The sequence below is a fragment of the Oryzias melastigma genome, linkage group LG3 (genome assembly GCF_002922805.2).
Source record: "Oryzias melastigma strain HK-1 linkage group LG3, ASM292280v2, whole genome shotgun sequence".
Taxonomy (NCBI): Eukaryota; Metazoa; Chordata; class Actinopteri; order Beloniformes; family Adrianichthyidae; genus Oryzias; species Oryzias melastigma.
The window spans coordinates 8,539,410-8,549,792 of NC_050514.1; the positions used below are offsets into that span (position 1 = coordinate 8,539,410).

General features: G+C 43.4%; 1 long non-coding RNA gene across 2 annotated transcripts; it reads left to right on the forward strand.

Moving 5' to 3' along the window:
- The first annotated feature begins 7,424 nt into the window (after positions 1-7,424).
- Positions 7,425-10,160, forward strand: LOC118600202. Of its 2 annotated transcripts, XR_004949783.1 has the most exons (3): positions 7,425-7,582; positions 8,676-8,709; positions 9,016-10,160. It is a non-coding gene; the product is annotated as an uncharacterized LOC118600202 (long non-coding RNA). The 2 variants fall into 2 exon arrangements; XR_004949782.1 differs by lacking the exon at positions 9,016-10,160 and having other exon boundaries at positions 8,676-8,856.
- The last annotated feature ends 223 nt before the right edge of the window (positions 10,161-10,383 follow it).

The window sequence follows — 10,383 nt, forward strand, 5'->3', positions numbered from 1 at the left end:
TGAAAGGAAAGGTGTACAAGACTGTGGTGAGACCAGCCATGTTGTTTGGACTAGAAACAGTGGGACTGAAGAAAAGACAGGAAGCAGCTGAGACCTTTCTGTGTGGAGTTTGCAGGTTCTCCCCATGCATGCGTGCAAAGCTAGCAGAAATGTTTCTGGAAAGAAGAGCTGGGATGAATGCCATGAGACCGGGCTTTCCCCAAAACATGCTCCAGTTGTCCACAAAGCTAACACTGTTTTCTGGGCAACATTTAGCTAACCAGCAGTTAAATGATGAAAAGTGGCAGTACATTTTATCACTGACTATGTTTTGGAGAGGACCAGAGAAAATTACTGTGTTCAGGACATTTAGCCAGTTTACACACCGATTCTATTTTGAATTTAAGAATCTCTGATTGTCTTTGTCGAGCGTCATTGCCGCCTGCTTGATTTACGACTCAACGGAACCTCGCCTTACTCTGGGCTAACATCTTGAGGTTTCCTTCGATGTCACCAACTCTGGCTCCCGGGTAGCATCTAACAGTTGCCCCCCTAAGCTTTTCGTGTCTAACCTCCGAGGAGCCGATGGCCAGGGTTTTCGGTTCAGTTGGTGCATCACTGAGGGGAGAAAACCTGTTACACACAGTGAGCTCCGGGCGCTCTACATGCTTTCGTTTAGCGCTGTGTGTCTTCCCAACCGGTATAAATTCATCCTGGGGGATACCTGATTGCTGAGAAAGTGGTGGGATGCTAACTAAGTTAGCTTTACTGGCGCGGCCAGCGCTCCGAGTAACAACCTGGCTAGCGGGTTTAGCTTCCATTGAGCTAAGACATGCTTCCAGCTGTTCAAGCCTGGACAGCAAGTCTGAGATCAGGCTACAGTTAACACAGCTACCAATAGGTGTGTTTAAGATCCCCAGGCGCCTCGCCTGCATCGTCGGCGAGACTAAGCTGCTGCTGGAAGGGGCGGAGAAAGGCGTTGGGGGTTGTCCTTGACATTTGGCTAGTATGATTTGTGCTGTTGTGTCTTTTATATTATTTTTTAACATATTTTAGAGTAAAACTGTTAGTAAAATAGCCGCGGGATTCATTGCATGTGCACTGTCCCAAATAAATAAATAAAATTAAATTAAAGTTAAGTTTTAGAGGCAACAATAACAAATATAACCACAGATTATTTGAAATCTTGTTTATTTTTTCATGAGTGATTCACTACCTTCCAGAAAAAGTAAAAAAATACACCGATGTCCTTCATTTAGTGCCAGTTATTTCACACCGAACTACAAGAACTGCGTGGACACAGTTTCACACAATGCATTGTTTTGTAGTCATCAAGGCGGCATGAAGCCAGCGCAGTACCTACTTTCTGACTGTGCTGGCTTAGGAAGGCGCCTTGAACCTGCCCCTTTCTCGCAATACTTCGTGACGCGGCACATTTTATGTCAGTGCAAGAAACTAACCAACATGCACCGCAATCCAGGCCATCTGCGCAGCGCCTGGGGATCTTAAACACACCAAATATCTTCACTAAATGAGGCGGGATCTCGACTAAACATATGACATGTGGGGCAGGAAAGAGGGGTCTGTTTGCTAGCCACGCGGGGCCAGATCATGCCAGTCTCCACAAGCTAGCAAGCTCCGCTGTAGCGTGCTAGCAAGCTCGTTCAGAGATGAACCAAGGAGCTGCTGCCTCAGGTGTGACTGCTCTGCTGTCTCAGGTGTGGCTGCTCTGTGGCCCATTCTCACCCAGGAGTGGACTGGAAAAAGGTAGTTTGTCCTCTCTCGGTGGGTAGAGTGCTCCTGGCTCAGGTGGAGGAGTTTAAATATCTTGGAATCTTGCTCTCAAGTCAGGGAAGATCAGAGAGTGAGATTGACAGGCGGATTGGAGCGACGTCCAACCTTAATGCTGTCGCTGGACTGGTCCATTGTGGTGAAGAGAGAGCAGAGCCAGAACACAAACCTCTAAATTTACCGCTCGATCTTTGTTCCAGTACTTACCTCATGAGCTCTGGGTCATGACTGAAAGAATGAAATCCCAACTACAAGCGGCTGAAATGAGCTTCCTCCGGACGGTGGTTGAGTGCTCCTTTAGAGATAGAGTGAGAAGCTCGGTCACCCGGAGAGAGCTTGGAGTGCAGCCGCCTCTCTTCCACATTGAGAGGAAGCAGTTGAGGTGGCTTGTGCATATGGTCTGGATGCCTCCTGGACGCCCCCCTGGGGAGGTGTTCCGGGCATGTCCTCCTGAGTGGAGGCCTCAGAGAAGACCCAGGACACACTGAAGAGACTACATCTCTCAGCAGGCCCGGGAAAGTCTCAGGGTCCCCCCAGAGGAGCTGGAGGAAGTGACCATTAGAGGGAAGTCTGGGCGTCTTTGCTTAGAGCGCTGGCCCCGTGTCCCTGATGAGCGGAAGAAAATGGATGCATGTCTGCTTAGTTGTTCAACCTTTAGACGGTGACATGGCTAGGTGATGACACCAGAGATGGACAGTCAAGTTTGAAGAGATTCCCACATTGCACGATTGAGGTGCTTACACACACGTTCATGAACGTGCGCTCAGCAGGTGGTATATGCAGGAAGGACAATCTTCTTCTATTGTATTTTTACTGTTCATTAGCGCTCCTCCGCCACCTACAATAGGGAGAACCTTGGAGCAAAAAGTCAAAGCAGTGAAAATTCCCCACATCTATTTCCAGGCTTTTTTGTTTTCACAACTCTTCCTTTAATGTCTGTCTGTCATATTATTCTGACAGGGCACAAACGGTAATGATTAATTTCTCTTTTGTGATCATGTTTGGCACTTCAATGCTTTGAAGCGGACGCCACCCAAACGCCACTCCCAAATAAGAGCCCCTGATTGGTCACACCTCTGGGCTGCTGCAATTATGCATGAAAATGTCAAACTGTGTTGAAGATTCAGCACGCGCTCAATGGATGCCCGATTTTTGCATAGAGCTCGCGACCCGGCTCCGTATGCGTGGGCACGTTTGCATTGATTTTCCATTAAATGGGTCTACTTGATTGTGTGCCGATGCAGCCGGTGTGTGAGCACCTTGTCGGCTTCAGAACTACTGCATTTGCCCCCTCTAGCTATGACTGTCTTGGTTGTTTTTAGCATTTAGCTACATGTTGTGGTTTTTAGCATTTGAGCTCTGACTCCCGGGGGAGGAGCAAAGTAGCTTTTGGCAGGGAGGGGGACAGTGGGAGCAAACAGGGTCAGTTACGAAGACATGATTACACAGACACGCTAAAGGCGGCTCACAGTGGTACTGAATAAATAAAATGCATATTGTGAAAAATGTCGTACCAAATTGTGGAACGTGTATTGAATATTTCGGTCCTATATTGAATATTGTTGCATCCCTTGTTGCATCCTAATTTATATATATATATATATAGAGAGAGAGAGAGAGAGAGAGAGATACTGGAACAGGATCTTTTAGAATTTTACTGCTCGAGTAATTCTTCTGAGAGAGGTTACATGCCAGATGGTAACCAACCAGATATTGTGGTGGTGGATAAAGAACAAAGGTTTGTACAGTAGAATGTTTGTACACCATGTTTCTGTTTTAAACACTAACATCATGACCAATAACAAAACCACAGATAAATGAAGATATTCCTGATGACTCATAAATATAAAGTGTGTTCTGTGACGGTACGTAACATGTGATCAACTGACTGTGAACATGCTGTTTCTGAGCTTCAAATAGAGAAAAGGTGATCTCTGTGAAATTGCAAAGGCTATTGATTGAGCTGGACATGAAACAGCACAGTGCTAATGAGAAAAGTTCAGGACATTCTCTGTGAGTTAAAGCTGCAGATTAGACCTTTACGAGAACACAGCTAATCCATCTCTGCTGAAAAACTGTTTACAACTGTCCCCACCCCATTTAACCTCAGAAATCTTTTTGAACTCAAAACATGCAGAACGGCACACAGAGAAAAAACAGCTGTGCATAAATTCAACAAAATCAATTGGTTCCTCGGGAAATGATTTGACAAAATCTAATGGAGAAAACAAAAAAAAACAAGAAGAACATTGTAGAGCTGAATAAACTGTGCTGGTGTTTAGGTAAATGTGAACATGCTCTGTTCTTTTGGTGCTTCATGCTCATGTTGTTTTGGTGTAGAGGGCTGTAGACACTCCTCTTGAAAAGCCCGGCAAGCACAATATTGCTGCTTAGCTCATAAGAAGATTTCCTGTAGTAGCTTGAAGCAGAAACTGAGGTGTAGTGTAAAGATAGCAAGCAGCTCTGGCAATTCTCCAAAAGACAAGATGACCCAAACCTCTGAGTTGAGAACAGATAAACCTGCTCTCAGCTGAAAGCAGATCTTAGGCACTGTGTTACTGCCACAGCAGCATGTAGCTGAATAAAATCTGAGGTTTGTTGGACTTTACTGGGAAGATCAGCAGACCGTAATAAAAGCTGTCAAATGGTGGTCTCAGTCTCAAACAGTATTTAGGAGATGAGACAAGTTTCATGCTAGCCTGTTTTGAGACTGGAAGTGGATTGCTGAGGTGCATAAATCACCCAAATTCTTTTCCTAATTTCTTTTGTTTAATGTGAGGAGTTCAGAGTTGTTACGTCCTGCTGCAACTGCTGCACCTTTTTTGTTCATACAAACCTTTGGCACACCTGGCAGGTGTGGCCAATGTGCCTTAATTATCACCTGCTGTCTATTTAAGACAGAGGAGGCCATACCAAGGCAGGCAAGAAGACCGCACCCACCCAGACATGGACTGTTCCAACCCTTCTATCAGGCAGGAGGCTGAGGAGCATCAGAACCAGCAGACTCAGAAACTGCTTCTTCCCTGAAGCTGTCGGTGTTCTGATTGTGCTTTTGTGCTTCCTTGTGTGTGTACATGTTTATAGAATAATTTGATTCAAATTCGAGTATTTTTACATACAGTTATATGGTATTTATATTAACTCTAAAACACTTTACTTACACATCACTCCGGTGTTAGCTTCTCTCCACTGGCTCCCAGTTGAATCCAGGATCAAGTTCAAAATCCTTCTGTTAACCTATAAGGCTCTGAATGGTGTGGCCCCATCCTATATTAGAGATCTCATAGTTCCTTACCAACCAGTCAGAACACTTCGTTCACAAAATGCTGGACTGCTTGTAGTTCCTAGAATTTCTAAAAGTACAGTTGGAGGTAGAACCTTCAGCTATCAAGCTCCTGTTCTATGGAATAAGCTCCCAGCTCATGTCAGAGAGGCCAGCACAGTTTCTACCTTCAAAACTAGCCTTAAAACATTCCTCTTTGGACAGGCGTTCTGCCAGGCTAGCTAGTAATCAGAGAATATTCCCTCTCCTGTGGTCCTTGTGAGGCTAGATTAATAAATTAATATTGATGCGTTTAAATATAAATGTAGATTTTCTATCATGGTTATTTTTCAGATCAGCTCTGGGGTTCTGTTCTCTATTCTCATCTACTTCTCCTCTCTTCTATTCTTTATTATTTATTGTATTTAGTTCTCCATGCTTTTGTTGGTGCAGTTCCATTCACATGTTGTTCTTCTTTCCCACTCTCCTCTGGGGAGCGGGAGAGATTTCAGATCCCCGGTGGATCGCCCACGCTCCCACTCTTGGCCGTGGACCACGCCCCCGACACCATCCTGCATCTCTGAGTGAGAGTGATTCCTGCTGGGTCGTCTGCCCTCCTGGTCGTGGACTGCACTTCTGCTTCATCTTGACTATGGACTTCATCATCACTTGTCCCTCAGCTTTATCTGAATGAACTCTTTGATACGTAGTTGTAGAAGCTAATTTTTCTTTAACTGTTCTGGTATCGCCTGTCCGTCCTGGGATAGGATCTCTCCTTCATGTGGGAATCCCTAAGGTTTCTTCTTTTTTCCTGACTCAGGTTTTTTAGGAGTTTTTCCTTACTGGGAGGGAGAGTCTAAGGGCAGGGATAACATGTTTATTTAGTCTGTTTAGTTTTTAGCAATCGTTCTTATTTTATGACTAATTTTCTGCATATGTAAAATTACCTGCATGAAGCCCAATGAGGCAAATTTTCTTTTTGATTTTAGGCTATATAAATAAAATTGAATTGAACTTCTATTTAGTATTAGTAACATATAGTGTTGTGTATAGTATTGGGACCTGTACCTAAAGTTTTAAAACAGCTCAGATGCCTGAACAATGCTTCAACAGCTGTCTCAAAAATAAAAAATAAATAAAAAAACATCTCAGTTTTTCCAGAAAATTTTAGTGTAAAGAAGTAGCATGATAGGGTGAGGGAGAGCGCTTAAGTGTGGCCAAGATGCTTTATTTTATTTCTTGAGTGTCAACACTGTATGAAGGATTTTTTGCTCCATCAAGTTTTAATTTTGTGAACTTTTGAAATTTTATTCATTTTTTTAACCCTTTAATTTTTGAAACAGCAAAATTTTTACTACAATATTTTATTTGGAGCGCACACAGTACTGATCGGCTGCTCTGCATGACCGAACCACGTCTCTGAGCAGAGCAGCCAGGCTCATAACTTTGGGTTTGGAGACAGGTAACGCCGGGGTCACACCGGACGCGAGAGCGCCGCGAAGCGGGGCAGAGCGGAGTGCGGGCCGCTTCGCGGTGCTCTCTAGGTCACACCAGATGCAATTTTTTTCCGCGATGGTTGACGGGCGCTTCTGCTAGGGCTATTGCTTTTTTTGCCATCATGGTCAATAGCCAGGATATCACCCCGTGTTTCTGCTAAAAGGGGATGGTCTCTGCCCCTGTTGACACAGACCCCGCCCCCCAACTCCGCAGTCCGCCCACTTCATTGATCTGTTTGTGCGCGCGTGTGCGTGTCTGTCTGTTTTGTTGTGTGTCTGTGTGCATGCTCGCGCTCCCAGGTGTTTCCGTCGGTAAATTAATAAACTAAAAATATTACCTGATGTTTCTTCCAAGAAGAACCGCTCCTCTGCCTCTTTCTCATTCAAACACAGCCCCACGCCCCGCTCCAGTGTGCCCCCACTGCATTGGGGGGCCCTGTCTGCCCTGTTTTTTTTTCCTCCCAGAACCCTCTAGCCCAGCACACCCGCTCCGGAGATCTTTGGTGTCTGGGGTGGGGGCTCTCGCGCACGCGTGTCTGTGTGTTTTGATTTCCTATGCATATTTTCATTTCTGCAGTCTCTGTTTTGACACAAAACATGATCACATTTGTCAATCTATCGTTCTATTTTGAAAATAAACCGGATTTTCTCATGTATTTTGATGCAACTTCCTGCCAGTATTGACGCGGAGCGCTCGCGGCTCGCGGAAAAAATAGGCCAGACGCCAAAACGTTGCGCTGCACCGCGCGACCCTCCGCGCCGCTCCACGCCTGGTTTACGACGCCATAGGTTAACATGGGCGCCGAATGGAAGTGCACTCCGCTCCGCGCCGCTTTCGCATCCGGTATGACCCCGGCGTAAGAGTGCTTTGTCACGCTGTGAGGTTCAGGCTGCAGTCTGTTTGGCTGCTCTGCGGGAGCACACACAGTTCTCCCAGGAAAACCGTCCTTCCCGGGAGAACTGTGTCTCTGAGCCGCTGTGAGTTTGCTTTAAAATGCTGCTCTGCGCTCCAAACAGTCCCCTGAAACTGTGCAAGAAAGAAAGAAATTCAAAGGTACGTATATTTACCACTCACCAAGACATCAATCCTTTATCAGTGTTGTAAATGTAACTCTTATCCATCAGGTTGCTGAATTAGAATCTTTGATGTGAACTACAGGCTCGTTTTAATCATGTCACCTTCCATATTTTGAATGAAGCAGATCTTTACAGCCTAACCCTGTCTCTCAATTGCTGGAAAAGTAAAACGATTGGCTATAAAATTGTGCAACAAAACTGAATGGAAAGCAAGTGATTGACAGATCTGAAATGAAGCGTTGTTATACTGGCAGTTTCCTATGTAGTAATACCGGTACCAACTTGGCACCAAGTTCGTGTACTCATCCTTGTTAAAACTGAGTTGTATATGTTCATTGAACTCTGTAACAACAACGAGACTGAACATCTGAGATGAGACCATGAGATGGTTCTCACAAGATAACGTTGTTGTTTTAGTGCAGAGCTGCTGAAAAGGGTTAGTGCTGATGTGCTGCCAACCAACGATCAGGGGTTCAAGAGGAACACAAGATTAATATGCAGAACTACATGCATGCTAATACATAATTAATTAAAATAATTTTGGCAGCATTTGAAATCAATGGTATTTCCAAATAAGATATCCTGATATGTCATACAAGTAATATTTTCCTACACCCCTAATTTTATGTACCAATTTCACAAGGTTGTAGTATTTGTTGTAATAATTAAAGTAAGACCCCCCCCGACAACCCTCCACCCAGAAAGTTAAATATGTCTACAGTTAGGGAAATACATACATAGAAATAGATACATACTCTGTACTTTGACAGTAGAGGAGCTTGTCAGTACCAATGCCAACATCAAAACTTACCATCAAGTTTCTCCAGAAATGAGTGTATGTCTTCTGCTTTCATTTAGAATTATTACTGTACAATGATAAGCTAAACGTGTGGTTTTTTTGTGAAAACGTAGAAGTCTCGGGTAAAAAAAGTTTAGAGCACAAGCCCTGACGGGGTCTCAAGTGTTTGTTCAGACCGAAGATCCTTATCTGTAATCTTCACATGCAGCTTCATGTTGCAGCAGAGTTCATGTCAGTCTACAATGATTCTTCATCTTTTTTGCACTTTCAGGTTCATACAACCTTTCAAAATAAACAGAAAAAAGGTATGAATGAAGTTTGTTGACACCTCTCTCATGCTCATTTTCATCTGAATACAAGCCTCCCTTTTTGGCTTAGTGAAGAGGTTATCACCAAAAAATACCAAAGTTTAATGAAAACAGATAGTAGTTCAATAAAAAAAAAAAAAAAAAGATGTATGTGACTAAGATCTCTTTATTTAAAAGCTGAACTGCCTGTCATGGTTTGGATCTTCCTACTTGCCTTTTTGTTTTTTCATTGGGTAGATTTGAAGACCAGAGTTTGGCAGTCCTGCTTAACAGATTAAAAACAAACAACTCATTATTTTGTAGATTAAATCGCTAACCCTGGTGGTGGACACCGCAGGATGCTGTGAAACTGAAGGAGCCCCACCAAGGCTGGCTGACTTGTGAGTACTGTGGCAGTGGACAGGTACCAGCAGTCTAACTGAGCAGCAGCCAGCAGCTGTTGTGGAGGCAAAAACTCTGTCCTGGGGTAAGTTCAGTGAGGCCATCAAGAAAGACTATCAGTCAGCCTTCAAGTTGGCCTGCTCTGCTCTGCTCAACCTTCAAGTTGGCCTGGCTGCCTGCCTGCGGACTGGCGATTATTGATGACGTCATCAAACGAAAGCAACGTCCAAAATATAAGACACTTAAAAAAATATACATATATCACACAGTTTCTTTTCATAGCTCTCCATTTGGAGTAATAAATGAAAGAGAAGGGAAGAATTCAGATTGGGCCTTAATTATATTATTTAATCACGTATATGACTGAGTGATATTTAATTTTAATAAGTAAATAAGCTAATTATTATCGGAGCACTGTTTATATAGAAGTAGCAGAGTTTAAAATATGTCTTTTAGAGCTAAAAAGAGTCACAGTATTTGATGTTAGGCAAAAATGTTGCAAACATTCCAAAATAAAATGGTAATAGGATTTTCAATTGCATTTTTAATCTTACACAGCAAACTTTGGCTGCTAAGGCTGATGTTCTTCGCACATATTCATGTGCCACCAGCTTAAAAACTGATGGGAATTCATGTTGGCGACACATAATATGAACAGCCAAAATACACATTGCTGCATTGCAGCTCTATATTAAGCACATCCAAGGCTAAATATTGTTATTGGACGCATGTGTTCAATGTTAAAGTCCTGTTAGCTGTCACGCACCGAAAGAGCAGAGTGCAATGAGCTAGAGCGGTTCTCGGGAACCATTTAGTGTATTAACCATAACCGTAATCCAAACCTTAATCTTTCATTCAGGTATGTCCAGCCAAGAAGAAGTTCAACCCTGGTTGCTCATATTTTGAAAAACAATAGGTGTCATTGAATATCGAAAAAATAATGAACCGAGTTGTCCTTTGATATTAAAGCAGACTTTTCTAACTCTGTGATTTCACTTTAGCCTCAAAGAGTGACTGAAAGTTCAAAAGACGCCATTCACCAGTGGACCGTGGATCAGACGACGGGATAGTGGATTCAGACACCGGCAGAAGGTTGGTTAATACCAGTATAGAAGCAGGTTCAAACACTGGACCAAAAAATCGTAAAATTTGTATTCCCTGGTTTGCTAATTTCCATGAAATTACCACTTTTGTCTTTTAGAATAAAATGAATGCAGTGTAAACTCTGTAAATTCACCCATATCATTGAGGCTGTTGTCCTGAAACACTACCACCTGCATCACAGGAGTA